This window comes from Camelina sativa, chromosome 15 (genome assembly GCF_030686135.1).
Source record: "Camelina sativa cultivar CO46 ecotype springtype chromosome 15, ASM3068613v1".
NCBI lineage: Eukaryota > Viridiplantae > Streptophyta > Magnoliopsida > Brassicales > Brassicaceae > Camelina > Camelina sativa.
The window spans coordinates 17,615,075-17,623,814 of NC_141894.1; positions in this window are offsets into that span (position 1 = coordinate 17,615,075).

Below are 8,740 nucleotides of genomic sequence, written 5' to 3' on the forward strand. Positions count from 1 at the left end.
GAAGTGTTTGAATCGTTTCATTCTCTCGTTAGTTTCTGGGCTGAACGGAAGGTTTACGATATTAAAATTGTTGTATACTTTGTATGCATGGAGTGAATCATATTTGGATTTTTTTTTTTGTCAACAATTGGATTAACTCAATCGCTACATTCTTTTTATTTAAGGGGGAATTTGCGTGGTAGCCAAAATGGCAAATGATATTAAGAATATAGCCCACTAATCCACGAAATTAAGTGTATAACCAAAAGGCATAGTAAAATTACCATTATACTCTTCAATTGTCAATACATATAGTTTAGTAGCTGTAATTTTTTACTGTATTTAATGCCAAATTAACTCAAAACCCACACAATCATATGACTTTAGTGTTACATTACACATAAATGGAAATTAGTTTCGTTATCAATGCTAAAAAAATGGAATAGAATTTGCAAAATCCCAATACATAACATACTGAATCTATATATACATTTTCCAAGTACATTTAGCAAATAAATCCTGAAGTTGCCACCTATTTACAAAACTGCCATTGGCATTAATTATTAATTTATTTTTTATTTAATTAATTAATATTAAGTTTCTATTTTTTAAAACAAGATTTCCCATCCTAAATAACTTTCCAAAACAATTGGAACCACTCCCTTTAACATTAAGTATTAAGTTTATAATTGATTTAATTAATATTAAGTTTTCAATTTTACAAAACAATATTTTCTCCATACACAAATTTCCTAAACAATCGGCCTAACCAAGAAACGAATTGATTTTCGATCATGGAGGAGGATCTGTGGCCGTCGAGATTTTTGATCTCAACATATTTACCATTCAATTTGATATCTTATTCAAAGAATAATAATAAAATATAAAAGATATTGCTTGCTCACAGATTTATTTTTATTTTGTATTACGTATTTAAAAATAATTTTTATTTTCACAAGTTTCATATAATGAGTTTTTCCGGATTAAAAATCTTTGAATATGTTGTCTGACCCGCCTAGCATGGCGGGTTTGGAATATAGAACCAACACTAAAACTATTAGTTTATTTCATATATACTATAGATTTGTAATCATAGTTTTGAAAATTAAATTATAAAGTATTAAGTATATGAACTACAAAATATTACACATACTATAACACATTCTTAATATTCCAAAAAAAAATACACATAAAAATATACACTAACATACTTTTTTTTTTCAACAACAGATCAGCTCAAACGAGCCAATTGGTAGGAAAATCGTTTACAAACAATACTTGGTGCGGAGATGTACGCGCTTGGCGTGCCAAAGAATCCGCCCTTACATTAGCATTTCTAGGAATTAAAGATAAAGAAAAGGAAGAGAATTCCTCCCTATCAGTCTTGATGTCATCAAGGTACGCCGAGAACGCTGGCCGGTCGGAAGGAGAAGACACCATCTTCACCAAGTCTGAACAGTCAGTATAGAAAGCCACCTCTCTGAAGTCATGGTCGATCATGCAGCGCATCGCCCACAGGAACACTTCAACTTCAGTATGTAATGGAGATAGACTTCGCCGGAAATTCTTGGTTCCCAAAAACGGCAACGTTGTCTGGATCGAGGTACAGCACCAACCAGCACCTGCATACAAATCCCCTGCTTTCCAAGATCCATCTATGAAGCATCGATATCCCGAAAAGACTATACACTAACATACTATAGGTATATACCTCTGTTTAATTCTAGAGAACAAAAAAAATCTAGAATTTTATATGCTATCTAATAACAAATTTAATGTAATTAGGTTATAAACTTTATAAAACGTAAGAAGAAGAAAAAAATTCTAAACAAAATTCTAAATTAATTAGACAAAAAAGTTAATTAATTGAAAATTTGAAAACTAAATAAATTAAAAATTATTATTTAAAATACAATAATTTATAACTTAGTCCGGCGGTGTACCGCGGGTGAAATCCTAGGGGGGGTGTATTGAAACCATGATTGTGGAAGATTTGATGGGATTTAGAAAATTTGGAATTTTGAAAGATTTTAGGGAAGCTGATATGATTTATTGTAAAATTCTTTCAAATCCCACATAAAACCATGAGATTTAGATTTCTCTATTTTTAACTAAACAAATCCCACCTAAATCCTCCAGAATCTCAAAAATCATTAAAATCCAAATCCACAAACTATTTTGAATAACAGTGGATTTTAAAGTAGATTTTTAAATCATCAGTTCAATAACAGTTGATTTTAATAGACTTTTTAAAATACATGATTGAATAACATAGGATTTGTAAGTTTCACACAAATCACTTAAAATGTCAAGTTGAATACACCCCCCTAGTTTATTAACATTCTTTTAAAAGGCCGTCGTATATAGACACCTCTCTTCACAGTTTTTACCAATATAACACTATATCCTAGAAAACAAAACTTGGTAAATCCAAACTAACAAGTAAATATGTCTGTTTCATCTTAAACATTACTTTTTGTATAATGGTAAATATTTGTTTTGAAAAACTAAACCCTAAAAGATAGAATTTTGTAAACCCAAACTGACAAATAAATATTTATGTTTTATTTTAAACCCCTAAACTAATGTTAACGAGATTTTTTAAACAGTTGTAAACCCTACAAGATAAAACTTTCTCAATTATACTAAATTTGCATATATTTGTTCTTCCTAGAACACACCACGATATTAAATGCATGTTTTAATTTATTAAATCTAAATCCCACAAGATAGAACTTTATGAACCCAAACAAATAAGTTAAATATGTAGTAATATGTGTTTACTGAAAAAACTATACCCTAGAATATAGTAATTTGTAAAACTCAAACTAACAAATAAACAAGGGAAAATTATAAATAAAGGATATTTTTCCAAAAATTTGGCCATCTATACTTTTTTTTGAAAAGTTTGGTCAAATAGGTTTTAGGGGTTAAAAAAAAGTCAATAATACCCTAAATAATATTTTCAGATATAATTTGTTGATTTTTATTAACTGAAATTAAGAAAACAGTTTGAACAAACTATTTGCTTTTGTTGGGTCTTATTTTGAAATCGAGTGAGCCTTATTTGGGTCTAAACTTACAATTGAGAATACAAAAAATTGACGAAGAGTTAAAAAAAATTTTAATCGAAACAAAACCTTGTTTCGCCTTCCGCCGTCTCTCTCCGTCATCTGGTTCTCACCATCGTTTCGCCGTCCGCCGTCTCACCATCTCTCCATCTTCACCATATCTTTTTCTTTTGTTGTCCGTGGTCTTTCTCTGTTGTCTGGTTCTCACCATCGTCTCTCACCGCCTCTCCATCTTACCTTCTCTCCGTCTTCACCATCGGTTCATCTCTCCATGTATTGGGTATGTAGAATTCTTTTTTTTTTTGCATGTCGATTATTTTGATGTATTAGTTTCTTGAGATTATGTAAATTTTATTACTTGATTTCAACCCAGATTTGTGTAAATATAAGTTTAGATCCGTTTTGCATTTTAACCAAATAATTCTTGATTTTTTTGCATGTTGATTATTATGATGTCTTAGTTTCATTAGCTTATGTCATTATTTTAAAAATCGATTTCAGTCCAGATTTGTGTAAATATAAGTTTTATACAAAAATTTTCAATGATTTTACTTAATAATGTGAATATGATGAAGTTGAAGCTCTTCGTTTGTTTTATTTTTAGTATTCTATTGACTTTAAAGTAAAAATTGTGTACCAGGGTTGATGAAACAAGATCGATAAAGCTAGTTAACAAGAACAAGAGTGATGATCGAAACATCTGTGAACACTTTTTTTGAATGATAAGGTTAGTGAAAACGTTTGCATAAATCTCTTTTTCATATAAAGTTCTTCGTTTTTTCTTTTTCTTAGTTTGTTTGATTCTAAGTAGGGTGATATGAGCTTAGATATGAGTGATTACGGTGTTGATTGAAGCGTATCCACACTTGTAGCAGCAACAGATTGTAACGTTGTTTTGTGAACGTACCATGATTCGCTTCTTGTAGCATGTGCAAATATTTTGGAATCTTAGCATAACTTTTCTCAGGAATTCCTCTAACTTCGTTAACTGCATACTCCCGAGACTCCCAAGCTTGGTGATATGTTAGCTCGCAGCCATACCTTGAACGAATAATATTAACTATATCATTCGGTTTAGGACCTTCCTTCACACCCTCATAGCTTTGCTTAATGAGATGTCCAATTGTTCTTGCAGATGGAGTCCTACAAAATGAGTTTTTTTTTGAAGGGGCACATGTATGGTTACCCACAAACTTGTTGATTTTGAAATATGTAGACGCTTGTAAACACTCAGCCCGGAGACGCCAGTTACAAACACTATCAATGCAGCGTATAGACCACCATCTCTTATCAAATTTTGTAATCCTGTAGTCGCAGTTATATTTCATTGCATACATTTCCATAGTAGCCTGTAAAGCTTCCTTACTGCTGAAATATTCACCTTTTTTACCATTGAATCTTCCAACTTAAAACCAGCAGCATCAACAAGATTAGCATCAGTACGCTTTTCTAATACATCATTAGTCGGCTTTGGTGAATTCCTTGAAATAATACCTACTGATTTTCCCACATCAACTTCCACATTACAACCATCGCTACTATCAACTGGGAACTTATTCAGATCGAACTGGACTTTACTCCTATCACCTTCATCAACTACTCTTTTGAAAGTAACACACAACCGAATCATGTTTATCTTTTTCAGATATGCAAGAAATTTTTTCATACCTCTATCATTTGTCACAACAACAGGAGGACAATCAACTTTAACCTCTGTGGGTAGATAACTGAATTCCACATCAAACATATTTTGCTCTATTTCGTAGTCTTCTGAAACCATAACCTTCAACTCTTCAAGAGATGTAGTGGGTTGCAAAGTCAGTAATCTAGCACGTTTTTCTTCATCATCAATAAATCTCCACTTCTTCTTGGCATCCAGTGTCCATACACCACAAGTAACATAGATTTGCATCATAAACAGGTAAGTGAAAGCTTTTATGGAAGGTGGAAGAGATGGTGATCGATCACGTTAAGGTATAATGTCGATTTTCTTAATTTGTTTATCTTCTAGATAATTTAGAATACGCATTCTAAAATGTATTAGAACAAATCTAAACAATAATTACGAAATCTTAACCATAAATTAAGAATATTTAAAAAATATTTAAAATTATTCACTTTCCTTATTTAATTTATTTTCTTTATATTTTAGGGTATTCTAAGGTTTACAGATTACAAATTCTAAAAATTTCTATGATATATCTTCTACTTCTTTTAGTATATAGGGTAAAACGTAGAAAACGAATTCTGAATTGATGTAGAATGAAGAAAAATGTAGAATACATATTCTTAATTTTGTAGAACATACAAAATTCAGGTTCTGAAATTTTTAGAACAAATTTTCCGTCTAAACTTCTTAGAACATGTACAAAATGTAGAATGAACAATCTAAATGTTTCAGAAAGAGAAAAAATCGTAAAAAGTCTATTCTAAACAATTTAGACCAGAAATCAGCAATTTACAAACTGATTTTTGACACCCAAAACATTTTTTTCAAATTTTTTTTTTAACAGTTGTATACAAACATGGGTTTTCTGTTTGTTTATTGGTTCAAATTTTTCAAAACTTCACTATTTCTATTAGTAGGGGCATTTTCGTCACAATTGACAATCTTGAAAAAAAGTGTAGATAGCCAAATTTTTGGAAAAAGCTCCTTTATTTATAATTTTTCCAATAAACAATACTGTTTCATTTTAAACGTTACTCTTTCTATAATGATAAAGGTTTTTTTAAGAAAAATCTAAACCGATACAAGAGAAATTTGTAATCCTTAACTGATACGTAAACACTTATGTTTCATTACTAATACTGATTACCAATGCTAATGAGTTTGGGGATGTTAATGTATCACTAATCAGAAAATAGAAATCACAGTTTCCATAATATGGAATAGTAAATGACGAGGAGCAAAATAGTATCATCCATTACATACTATATTAGAGCACCGAAGATTTGTCATATACAAAGTAGGCAAGTCTGAACCGTGTTTCAGCATCTCTGGATTTTCCCCCAACAATAATCTAATTTGCAGAATCAAATGAAAACTACATAATCTAATGAAAATGTTTCATCTTGCTTACTAGTATTGATGCAAAGCATGCTTCCTCATCTTCAATCCCTTTTGATCCTTTTACATCGACAAATGGTACGAAAATTAGATAAAGTGATGGATAGAATCTGAAAATATGAACTTGGTAAGAGAGATAAGGGGTTTACGGTTCTTATTCCTCTTCAACAACACCAAGTACGAATTAGATAATCGATTTCATCTTTAATCATTAGATAAAAAAAAATTGATTATAACAGAGTCTCTGTTACAGAGACACCCAAATCCTCAGCAGAATTAATAATTTATAACAAAAATAAGCTAATCACCATTCATGGAAATGGCGGCAACAATTTGGACCAAAACCACCATCACGCAATCTAAAATAAAAAAGGTAAGGGATGAGGAGAGTTTTTTTTAAACTAACACAATAGAAACATAATAGGCAACTGTTGATAGTGCAACAGGGTTAATTATATAAATATTATTGAAAATATAGTCAGTATAAGGTTTTAATAGTTACTATGGTCACACAGTTAATTATTAATTTTTTTTGGGTTATACAATGCAATTCCCCTTTATTTTATTTGACTTTTTGTTTTTTTGTTTTTTGTTAATCTTTATCAATATGGATGGTGATGATAATGTTGCTTTTGAGACTCAAACCGCGCAAATAACTGAAGTATAAACCTTTTTTTTTTTAAACACATACCATATTATATCATTATGCCAAGGAATTGGCTATCTGTCCCAGTACAAAGTGCCTTCTGGATGAGTAACACCTACACAGAACCAAAATGAAGGAGTACAAACAGAGCATAATAATTGATCCAAACAACGAGAAACAATCGACATTGAGGCGAGCACAACTACGACTACAACTACGACTACGACTGGAAGTAGAAACTATTGATGTCAATGCATCTTGAAAAGAATCAACAGATGCTTGAAGGAAGAAATAAATATTTTGGTTATGTAGGCTTTTGGAGGAGTCATAGCCAAAGTGTTTGTTGAGTTAATGATCCCATACACTCTCATTCTAATATAAGAGAATTGTGCGTTCACTTCTCTTCCTGACTTTAGAGTTTGAAAGCAATATGGAGGATTGCAAGTTCTTATCTTGTATTCTTTGTATACATTTTTTTTTCTTCCAATTTTTTTTTTAATAATTCCTGATTGTTCATTTTTTTTTCCACAAATAGAAGCTTTATTTCCTTTAAGAAAACTCAATACAGAGAGATTGGCTTACAAGACTAGAAGCAGAATAGAAAGGATTGTTCAAACAGCCAAATTTTGCTAAGTTATGAGCAGCACTATTACATTCTCTCCTTACAAATAGAGAAGGAAATTGATTCAAACTTTGATGTCCAATACTGTATATCATGTAAGAAATTTCCTAGAAACCTATTCCTTTGAACCCCATTGATAGTATTGATTAGGTTTACGCAGTCTCCTTCAAAAATAATGTTGGCATAACCATAGGTCCATGATTGTTGAAGTCCAACCAGCAAGGCTTTTGTTTCTGCTTCAAGAGGAGTTGCAGCATATCCTAGAGTCGAAGATCCCCAAGTGAGAGGTAGGCCAAGGTGATTACGAATTATCCATCCTCCTTTTGCTTGAGAAGTGTCCCTGTCAAAAGCTACATCGAAATTACATTTTACCAATGGTTGTGGTGGTGTCTTCCATTGGATTTGTTGTTGACATTGTTTAGGAGGTTTCTTGCGGAGTAGTTTAATAGAAATCCATTCTTTTGTTTTAGCATGTGCCTGTAGAACAGTTTGAGTTGCACTTTCTCTATAGTTATTGAAAACAGTATTGTTTCTTGCTTTCCAAATTCTCCACAAAAGCCAAAGTGGTTGTAAAGCATCTTGAAGAGGAATATCTTGACGTGATGAGAATTCCAGTAAGGATGAGATGTTGTCCTCTGTATTATCCGATAGATTATCAAGATTTAGAGCCGAAGTATTGGATAGACGCCAGGTTGACAGAGCAAAGGGGTATGTGAACAGAGCATGGTTTATGGTTTCATCTTCTTGTCTACACCTGGAACATTTGGGGTTAATATTCATGCCTCTCGATCTCAGTCTAGTTGTTGTAGGCAAAGCTCGTGAAATGGTCAGCCAGATAAAATGTTTAACTTTAGGCATGATATTTGAGCGCCATACTTTATTTTTAAGATCTACAGACCCATGTGGAATAGCAGCAGGAAAATCATTAGGATCGTGTGTAAGTAACCGGTACCCTGATCTCACCGTATAGTCCCCTGTAGCAGTATAGTTCCAAATCAGCTGGTCAGGTCTATCATTCTTAGCCAAATAGGTATTTTTGATGAAGTCATGGTCTTCTCGTGCAATCAAAGATTCAATTTTCTAACTATCCCATGAATGAGTTGAGTTTTCACGAATGATTAAATCTTTTAGAAAAATGTTTTCCTGAGATACGCCGGTAGATATTGGACGTGGTGGATGAGAGTTAATAAAGTTATCAACCCCAGTTCGTATTGAGTGTCCATCTCCAATGATAAAACGAGATCCTTTTTTAATCAGGTCAATACCTATGAGTAAAGATGACCAACCACTTGTTAAAATCGAAACTAATTTCAATATGATCAAATATAGGCTGTAGGCATAATCAAATGTGCTAC